The following is a 10,303-nucleotide window of genomic DNA, read 5'->3' on the forward strand; positions in this document are numbered from 1 at the left end:
ACCTCCCTTGTTCATCAATGAACTAAGTGATCTGGATCAACTGACATTGCCTCAGAAGAGACAGGATCCTGGAAAGTTCATAATACCTTGTACCATAGGCATCATGATCTTTAAGGCTCTGTGTGACCTTGGTTCAGGAATAAACCTCATGCCCCTCTCTGTAATAGAGAAACTGGGAATCTATGGGGTGCAAGCTGCTAAAATCTCATTAGAGATGGCAGACAGTTCAAGAAAACAGGCTTATGGACAAGTAGAGGACGTGTTAGTAAAGGTTGAAGGCCTTTACATCCCTGCTGATTTCATAGTCCTGGATACTAGAAAGGAAGAAGATGAATCCATCATCCTAGGAAGACCTTTCCTGGCCACAGCAAGAGCTGTGATTGATGTTGACAGAGGTGAAATAATCCTTCAATGGAATGAGGACTCCCTTGTGTTTAAAACTCAAGGATCTCCCTCTGTAACCAGGGAGAGGAATTATGAAAAGTTTCTCTAAAAGCAGAGTCAACCCAAGCCCCCACAGTCAAACTCTAAGTTTGGTGTTGGGAGGCCACAACCAAACTCTAAGTTTGGTGTTGAACTCCCATATCCAAACTCTATGTTTGGTGTTGGAGAGTTTCAACAATGCTCTGCACATCTGTGAGGCTCCATGAGAGCCCACTGTCAAGCTATTGACATTAAAGAAGCGCTTGTTGGAGGCAACCTAATTTTATTTATCTAACTATATTTTTCTTAATTATATGTCTTTATAGGTTCATGATCATGTGGAGTCACAAAATAAATATAAAAATTGAAAACGGAATCAAAAACAGCAAAGAAAAATCACACCCTGGAGGAGCATCTGTCTGGCGTTCAGCGCCAGAACAGAGCATGGTGCTGGCGCTGAACGCCCAAAATGGGCAGCTTCTGGGCGCTGAACGCCAGAACAAGCATGGTTCTGGCATTCAACGCCAGAAATGGCACACAAATGGGCGTTGAACGCCCAAAATGGCCACCAACCTGGCGCTGAACGCCCAGAGTTGGGTGCAAAGGCATTTTTACATGCCTAATGGGTGCAGGGATGTAAATCCTTGAACACCTCAGGATCTGTAGACCCCACAGGATCCACTCAGGATCTGTGGACCCCACAGGATCCCCACCTACCTCCACTCACTTCTTCTCACCACTCTCTTTCACACAACCCCATAAACACTCTTCCCCAAAAACCCTTCACCAATCACCTCAAACTCTCCTCCCCATCACCTCTTCACCACTCATATCCATCCACTCTTCCCCATAAACCTACCTCATAAACTCCACCTACCTTCAAAATTCAAAACCAATTTCCCACCCAAACCCACCCATATGGCCGAAACCTTTCCCCCCTCCCTTCCCTATATAAAGCCCTCCATTCTTCATCAAATTCACACAACACACCCCTCTACACCCCTCTTGGCCGAACCACATCACCCTCTCCCTCTCCTCCATTTCTTCTTCTTCTTCATCTATTCTTTCTTTTATTGCTCGAGGGCGAGCAATATTCTAAGTTTGGTATGGTAAAAGCATAAGCTTTTTGTTTTTCCATTACCATTGATGGCACCTAAGACCGGAGAATCCTCTAGAAAGGGGAAAGGGAAGACAAAAGCTTCCACATCCGAGTCATGGGAGATGGAAAGGTTCATCTCCAAAGCCCATCAAGACCACTTCTATGATGATTGTGTGGCCAAGAAGAAGGTGATCCCCGAGGTCCCTTTCAAACTCAAAAGAAATGAGTATCCGGAGATCCAACATGAAATTCAAAGAAGAGGTTGGGAAGTTCTAACAAATCCCATCCAACAAGTTGGCATCCTAATGGTTCAAGAGTTCTATGCCAATGCATGGATCACCAAGAACCATGATCAAAGTAAGAACCCGGATCCAAAGAACTATGTTACAATGGTTCGGGGGAAATACTTGGATTTTAGTCCGGAGAATGTGAGGTTGGCGTTTAACTTGCCCATGATGCAAGGAGATGAACGCCCCTACACTAGAAGGGTCAACTTTAATCAAAGGTTGGACCAAGTCCTTATGGACATATGTGTAGAAGGAGCTCAATGGAAGGTTGACTCCACAGGCAAGCCGATTCAACTAAGAAGATTGGACCTCAAGCCTGTAGCTAGAGGATGGTTGGAGTTCATTCAATGCTCAATCATTCCCACTAGCAACCGGTCTGAAGTTACTATAGACCAGGCCATCATGATTCATAGTATCATGATTGGAGAAGAGGTGGAAGTTCATGAGATTATACCTCAAGAACTTTACAAGGTGGCTGACAAGTCCTCCACTATGGCAAGGTTAGCCTTTCCTCACCTCATTTGCCACCTATGCAATTCGGCTGGGATTGACATAGAGGGAGATATCCTCATTAAAGAGGACAAGCCCATCACTAAGAAAAAGATGGAACAAGCAAGAGATCCCAGTCATGGAGCTCAAGAGGCACAAGAAGCTCATTTACATGAGATCCCAGAGATGCCTCAAATGCACTTTCCTCCACAAAATTATTGGGAGCAAATCAACACCTCCCTAGGAGAATTGAGTTCCAATATGGGACAACTAAGGGTGGAACATCAAGAGCACTCCATCATACTTCATGAAATAAGAGAAGATCAAAAAGTAATGAGAAGGGAGCAACAAAGACAAGGAAGAGACATAGAAGAGCTTAAGGACATCATTGGTTCCTCAAGAAGGAAACGCCACCATCACTAAGGTGGATTCATTCCTTGTTCTTACTTTCTCTGTTTTTCGTTTTCTATGTTGTGTGCTTATCCATGTTTGTGTCTTCATTATATGATCATTAGTAGTTAGTAACTTTGTCTTAAAGTTATGAATGTCCTATGAATCCATCACCTCTCTTAAATAAAAAATGTTTTAATTCAAAAGAACAAGAAGTACATGAGTTTCGAATTTATCCTTGAACTTAGCTTAATTATATTGATGTGGTGACAATGCTTCTTGTTTTCTGAATGTATGCTTGAACAGTGCATATGTCTTTTGAAGTTGTTGTTTAAGAATATTAAATATGTTGGCTCTTGAAAGAATGATGACTAGGAGACATGTTATTTGATAATCTGAAAAATCATAAAAATGATTCCTGAAGCAAGAAAAAGCAGCAAAGAACAAAGCTTGCAGAAAAAAAATATAGGCAAAAAAAAAAAATAAATAGAAAGAAAAAGAAAAAGCAAGCAGAAAAAGCCAAAAGCTCTTAAAACCAAGAGGCAAGAGCAAAAAGCCAATAACCCTTAAAACCAAAAGGCAAGGGCAAATAAAAAGGATCCCAAGGCTTTGAGCATCAGTGAATAGGAGGGCCTAAAGGAATAAAATCCTGGTCTAAGCGGCTAAACCAAGCTGTCCCTAACCATGTGCTTGTGGCGTGTAGGTGTCAAGTGAAAACTTGAGACTGAGCGGTTAAAGTCAAGGTCCAAAGCAAAAAAAAAAAGAGTGTGCTTAAGAACCCTGGACACCTCTAATTGGGGACTTTAGCAAAGCTGAGTCACAATCTGAAAAGGTTCACCCAATTATGTGTCTGTGGCATTTATGTATCCGGTGGTAATACTGGAAAACAAAGTGCTTAGGGCCACGGCCAAGACTCATAAAGAAGTTGTGTTCAAGAATCATCATACTGAACTAGGAGAATCAATAACACTATTCGAAATCTGAAGTTCCTATAGATGCCAATCATTCTGAACCTCAATGGATAAAGTGATATGCCAAAACTATTCAAGAGGCAAAAAGCTATAAGTCCCGCTCATTTGATTGAAGCTATGTTTCATTGATAGTTTGGAGTTTATAGTATATTCTCTTTTTTTTATCCTATTTGATTTTCAGTTGCTTGGGGATAAGCAACAATTTAAGTTTGGTGTTGTGATGAGTGGATAATTTATACGCTTTTTGGCATTGTTTTTAGTATGTTTTTAGTAGGATCTAGTTACTTTTAGGGATGTTTTCATTAGTTTTTATGTTAAATTCACATTTCTGGACTTTACTATGAGATTGTGTGTTTTTCTGTGATTTCAGGTATTTTCTGGCTGAAATTGAGGGACTTGAGCAGAAATCAGATTAAGAGGTTGAAGAAGGACTGCTGATGTTGTTGGATTCTGACCTCCCTGCACTCAAAGTGGATTTTCTGGAGCTATAGAACTCTAAATGGCGCGCTTTCAAATGCATTGGAAAGTAGACATCCAGGGCTTTCCAGCAATATATAATAGTCCATTCTTTGGCCAAGGATAGACGACGTAAACTGGCGTTCAACGCCAGCTCTCTGCCCAAATCTGGCATCCAGCGCCAGAAAAGGAGCCAAAACCAGAGTTGAACGCCCAAACTGGCACAAAAACTGGCGTTCAACTCCAAGAAGGACCTCTACACGTGCAACACTCAAGCCCAGCCCAAGCACACACCAAGTGGGCCCCGGAAGTGGATTTATGCATCAATTACTTACTCATGTAAACCCTAGTAGCTAGTTTATTATAAATAGGACCTTTTACTATTGTATTAGGTATCTTTGATCAGTTGTATGCTATCTTAGATCACATTTGAGGGCTGGCCATCTCGGCCATGCCTGGACCTTTCACTTATGTATTTTTACAGTAGAGTTTCTACACTCCATAGATTAAGGTGTGGAGCTCTGCTGTTCCTCAAAGATTAATGCAAAGTACTACCGTTTTCTATTCAATTCATCCTATTTCGCTTCTAAGATATCCATTCGCACCCAAGAACGTGATGAAGGTGATGATTATGTGTGACGCTCATCACCATTCTCCCCTATGAACACGTGCCTGACAAACACTTCCGTTCTACATGAAATAAGCTAGAATGAATATCTCTTAGATCTCCTAACCAGAATCTTCGTGGCGTAAGATAGAATGATGGCGGCATTCAAGAGAATCCGGAAAGTCTAAACCTTGTCTGTGGTATTCCGAGTAGGATTCAATGATTGAATGACTGTGACGAGCTTCAAACTCGCGAGTGCTGGGCGTTAGTGACAGACGCAAAAGGAGGGTGAATCCTATTCCAGCATGATCGAGAACCGACAGATGATTAGCCGTGCTGTGACAGAGCATGTGAGCATATTTTTCACTGAGAGGAGGGGATGTAGCCACTGACAACGGTGATGCCCTTGCATAAAGCCAGACATGGAAAGGAGTAAGACTGATTGGATGAAGATAGCAAGAAAGTAGAGGTTCAGAGGAACGAAAGCATCTCTATTCGCTTATCTGAAACTCTCACCAATGATTTACATAAGTATTTCTATCCCTATTCTATTAATTATTATTCGAAAACACCATTATCAATTTATATCTGCCTAACTGAGATTTGCAAGGTGACCATAGCTTGCTTCATACCAACAATCTCTGTGGGATTCGACCCTTACTCACGTAAGGTATTACTTGGACGACCCAGTGCACTTGCTGGTTAGTTGTATTGAAGTTATGAACCATGGTATTGGCACCATGTTCTTGACGCCATTGCCAGGGAAAGAAAGAGCCATGAATTTTACATAATTAAAGTGTAATCACGATTACGCGTACCAAGTTGCTCAGGTTGCCAGGGATTGTTCGAGCCTAGACATCACAATTTCGTGCACCAAGTTTTTGGTGATGAGCGGATAATTTATACGCTTTTTGACATTGTTTTTAGTATGTTTTTAGTAGGATCTAGTTACTTTTAGGGATGTTTTCATTAGTTTTTATGTTAAATTCACATTTCTGGACTTTACTATGAGTTTGTGTGTTTTTCTGTGATTTCAGGTATTTTCTGGCTGAAATTGAGGGACTTGAACAGAAATCAGATTCAGAGGTTGAAAAAAGGACTGCTGATGCTGTTGGATTCTGACCTCCCTGCACTCAAAGTGGATTTTCTGGAGCTACAGAATTCGAAATGGCGCGCTTTCAATTGCGTTGGAAAGTAGACATCCAGAGCTTTCCAGCAATATATAATAGTCCATATTTTGGCCAAGAATAGACGACGTAAACTGGCGTTCAACGCCAGCTTTCTACCCAAATCTGGCGTCCAGCGCCAGAAAAGGAGCCAAAACCAGAGTTGAACGCCCAAACTGGCACAAAAGCTGGCGTTCAACTCCAAGAAGGACCTCTACACGTGCAACACTCAAGCTCAGCCCAAACACACACCAAGTGGGCCCAGGAAGTGGATTTATGCATCAATTACTTACTCATGTAAACCCTAGTAGCTAGTTTATTATAAATAGGACCCTTTACTATTGTATTAGACATCAGGGGATTACCTTATGATCCTTTGATCACGTTTTGGGGGCTGGCCATCTCGGCCATGCCTGGACCTTTCACTTATGTATTTTTAACGGTAGAGTTTCTACACTCCATAGATTAAGGTGTGGAGCTCTGCTGTTCCTCAAAGATTAATGCAAAGTACTACTGGTTTCTATTCAAATCATCTTATTTCGCTTCTAAGATATCCATTCGCACCCAAGAACGTGATGAAGGTGATGATTATGTGTGACGCTCATCACCATTCTCCCCTATGAACACGTGCCTGACAAACACCTCCGTTCTACATGAAATAAGCTAGAATGAATATCTCTTAGATCTCCTAACCAGAATCTTCGTGGTGTAAGCTAGAATGATGGCGGCTTTCAAGAGAATCCGGAAGGTCTAAACCTTGTCTGTGGTATTCCGAGTAGGATTCAATGATTGAATGACTGTGACGAGCTCCTAACTCGTGATTGCAGGGCATTAGTGACAGACGCAAAAGGATAGTAAATCCTATTTCAGCATGATCGAGAACCGACAGATGAATAGCCGTGCCATGACAGGGTGCGTGAGCATATTATTCACTGAGAGGATAAGATGAAGCCATTGGCAAGGGTGATGCCTCCAGACGATTAGTCGTGCCGTGATAGGGCATTGGATCATTTTCCCGAGAGATGACCGAAAGTAGCCATTGACAGTGGTGATGTATCACATACAGCCAGCCATGGAAAGGAGTAAGACTGATTGGATGAAGATAGCAGGAAAGCAGAGGTTCAGAGGAACAAAAAGCATCTCCATTCGCTTATCTGAAATTCCTACCAATGATTTACATAAGTACCTCTATCCCTATTCTATTATTTATTATTCGAAAACATCATTATCAATTTATATCTGCCTGACTGAGATTTGCAAGGTGACCATATTTTGCTTCATACCAACAATCTCCGTGGGATTCGACCCTTACTCACGTAAGGTATTACTTGGACGACCCAGTGCACATGCTGGTTAGTTGTATCGAAGTTGTGAACCATGGTATTGGCACCATGTTCTTGGCGCCATTGCCAGGGAAAGAAAGAGCCATGAAATTTACATAATTAAAGTGTAATCACGATTACGCGTACCAAGTTGCTCACGTTTCCAGGGATTGTTCGAGCCTGGACATCACAATTTCGTGCACCAAGTTTTTGGCGCCGTTGCCGGGGATTGTTCGAGTTTGGACAACTGACGGTTCATCCTGTTGCTCAGATTAGGTAATTTTCTTTTTATTTTATTTTCAAAAATTTTTCAAAAATATTTCTAAAATTTTCTCATCTGTTTTCGAAAAAAAATAATAAAAAAAAATGTTTTCAAAAATTTATTCAAAATTTTTAAAGAATGAATTCTAGTGTTTCATGAAGCATGTGAAGCCTGGCTGGCTGTAAAGTCATGTCTAAATTCTTTTGGACTGAGGCTTCCAACCATCAGCTCTTATACGACTGTAGGGTATGTCAGGCATGTCATGTCTGAATTACATGCTAAAGCTTGGCTGGCCATTGGCCATGTCTAGTGTTTTGGACCGGAGCTTTCATTGAAAGCTTGGCTGGCTAGTGAGCCATGTCTAATTCCTGGACTGAAGCTTTAGACTAAGAATGCAAGATTCCTGGAATTCATGTTAAAAATTTTGGAATCCTTATTTTTTCCTTCTCATATAATTTTCAAAAAAAAATCCAAAAAAATTTAAAAAAAATCATAAAAATCAAAAATATTTTTTGTGTTTCTTGTTTGAGTCTTGTGTCATGTTATAAGTTTGGTGTCAATTGCATGTGCATCTTGCATTTTTCGAAAATTCATGCATTCATAGTGTTCTTCATGATCTTCAAGTTGTTCTTGGTAAGTCTTCTTGTTTGATCTTTGCATTTGCATGTTTTGTGTCTTTTCTTGTTTTACATGTGCATTTTTCGTTTCTTAGAGTCTAAACATGAAAGATTTCTAAGTTTGGTGTCTTACATGTTTTCTTTGCATCAAAAATTTTTCAAAAATATGTTCTTGATGTTCATCTTGACATTCAAAGTGTTCTTGGTGTTCATCTTGACATTCATATCATTCATGCATGCATTCATTGTTTTGATTCAAAATTTTCATGCATTGAGTATTTTTGTTGTTTTTCTCTCTCATCATAAAAATTCAAAAATAAAAAAAAATATCTTTCCGTTTCTCTCTCATCAAATTCGAAAATTTGATTTGACTTTTTCAAAATTTTTAAAAATCAAGTTGTTTCTTATGAGTCAAATCAAATTTTCAATTTGAAAATCCTATTTTTTTCAAAATCTTTTTCAAAAATCAAATCTTTTTCAAAATTCTTAGTTATTTTCGAAAATTCCAAAAATATTTTTCAAAAATCTTTTTCTTATTTTTATACCAAATTTTCGAAAATAACAATAACAATTAATGTTTTGATTCAAAAATTTGATGTTTGTTACTTGCTTGTTAAGAAAGATTCAAACTTTAAGTTCTAGAATCATATCTTGTGATTTCTTGTGAATCAAGTCATTAATTGTGATTTTAAAAATCAAATCTTTTTCAAAACTAATTTCAATCATATCTTTTCAAAAATATCTTCTTATCTTATCTTTTTCAAAAATATCTTTTCAAAATATCTTTTCTAACTTCCTAACTTCTTATCTTTTCAAAATTTCTTTCAACTAACTAACTAACTTTTTGTTTGTTTCTTAACTTTTTCAAAACTACCTAACTAACTCTCTCTCTCCAATTTTCGAAAATATCTTCCCTCTTTTTCAAAAATTTCTTTTTAATTAACTAATTATTCTTATTTTTATTTTTAATTTAAAAAAAATTTCGAAAAAAATACTAACAATTTTCAAAAACCATTTTCGAAAATCACTAACTCTTTTTCAAAATAATTTTCGAAAATTATCCCTCCCCCATCTTATTCTATTTATTCATTCATATCCTAACATCTCATATCACATCTCTGCCATCCTCACAGTTGTGTTTCTTCCATTATATTACATTCTTTGTCTCCCCCTCTTCTTTTACTCACACAAGGATCCCTATACTGTGGTATAAAGGATCTCTATTATTATTATTATTTTTCTGTGCCCTCTTCTTTGTCATATAAGCAGGAGCAAGGATAAGAACATTCTTGTGGAAGCAGATCTAGAACCTGAAAGGACTCTGAAAAGGAAACTAAGAGAAGCTAAAATACAACAATCCAGAGATAACCTTTCAGAAATTTTCGAACAGGAAGAGGAGATGGCAGCCGAAAATAACAATAATGTAAGGAAGATGCTTGGTGACTTTACTGCACCTAATTCCAATTTACATGGAAGAAGCATCTCCATTCCTGCCATTGGAGCAAACAACTTTGAGCTGAAACCTCAATTAGTTTCTCTAATGCAGCAGAACTGCAAGTTTCATGGACTTCCATCTGAAGATCCTTTTCAGTTCTTAACTGAATTCTTGCAGATATGTGATACTGTTAAGACTAATGGAGTAGATCCTGAAGTCTACAGGCTCATGCTTTTCCCTTTTGCTGTAAGAGACAGAGCTAGATTATGGTTGGATTCTCAACCCAAAGACAGCCTGAACTCTTGGGATAAGCTGGTCACGGCTTTCTTAGCCAAGTACTTTCCTCCTCAAAAGCTGAGCAAGCTTAGAGCTGATGTTCAGACCTTCAGACAGAAAGAAGGTGAATCCCTCTATGAAGCTTGGGAAAGATACAAATAGTTGACCAAAAAGTGTCCCTCTGACATGCTTTCAGAATGGACCATCCTGGATATATTCTATGATGGTTTATCTGAGCTATCAAAGATGTCACTGGACACTTCTGCAGGTGGATCCATTCACCTAAAGAAAACGCCTGCAGAAGCTCAAGAACTCATTGACATGGTTGCTAATAACCAGTTCATGTACACTTCTGAAAGGAATCCTGTGAGTAATGGGATGCCTATGAAGAAGGGAGTTCTTGAAGTTGATACTCTGAATGCCATATTAGCTCAGAATAAAATATTGACTCAGCAAGTCAATATGATCTCTCAGAGTCTGCATGGAATACAAGCTGCATCCAA

The 10,303-nt window shown here is 39.1% G+C and overlaps 1 non-coding gene across 1 annotated transcript; it reads right to left on the bottom strand.

Moving 5' to 3' along the window:
- Positions 1-9,884: 9,884 nt before the first annotated feature.
- LOC112752983 (small nucleolar RNA R71) lies at positions 9,885-9,992 on the bottom strand. Its single transcript, XR_003177388.1, has one exon. It is a non-coding gene; the product is annotated as a small nucleolar RNA R71 (small nucleolar RNA).
- Between the last annotated feature and the right edge of the window lie 311 nt (positions 9,993-10,303).

This window comes from Arachis hypogaea, chromosome 15, assembly GCF_003086295.3.
Source record: "Arachis hypogaea cultivar Tifrunner chromosome 15, arahy.Tifrunner.gnm2.J5K5, whole genome shotgun sequence".
In the NCBI taxonomy this organism is placed as follows: Eukaryota; Viridiplantae; Streptophyta; class Magnoliopsida; order Fabales; family Fabaceae; genus Arachis; species Arachis hypogaea.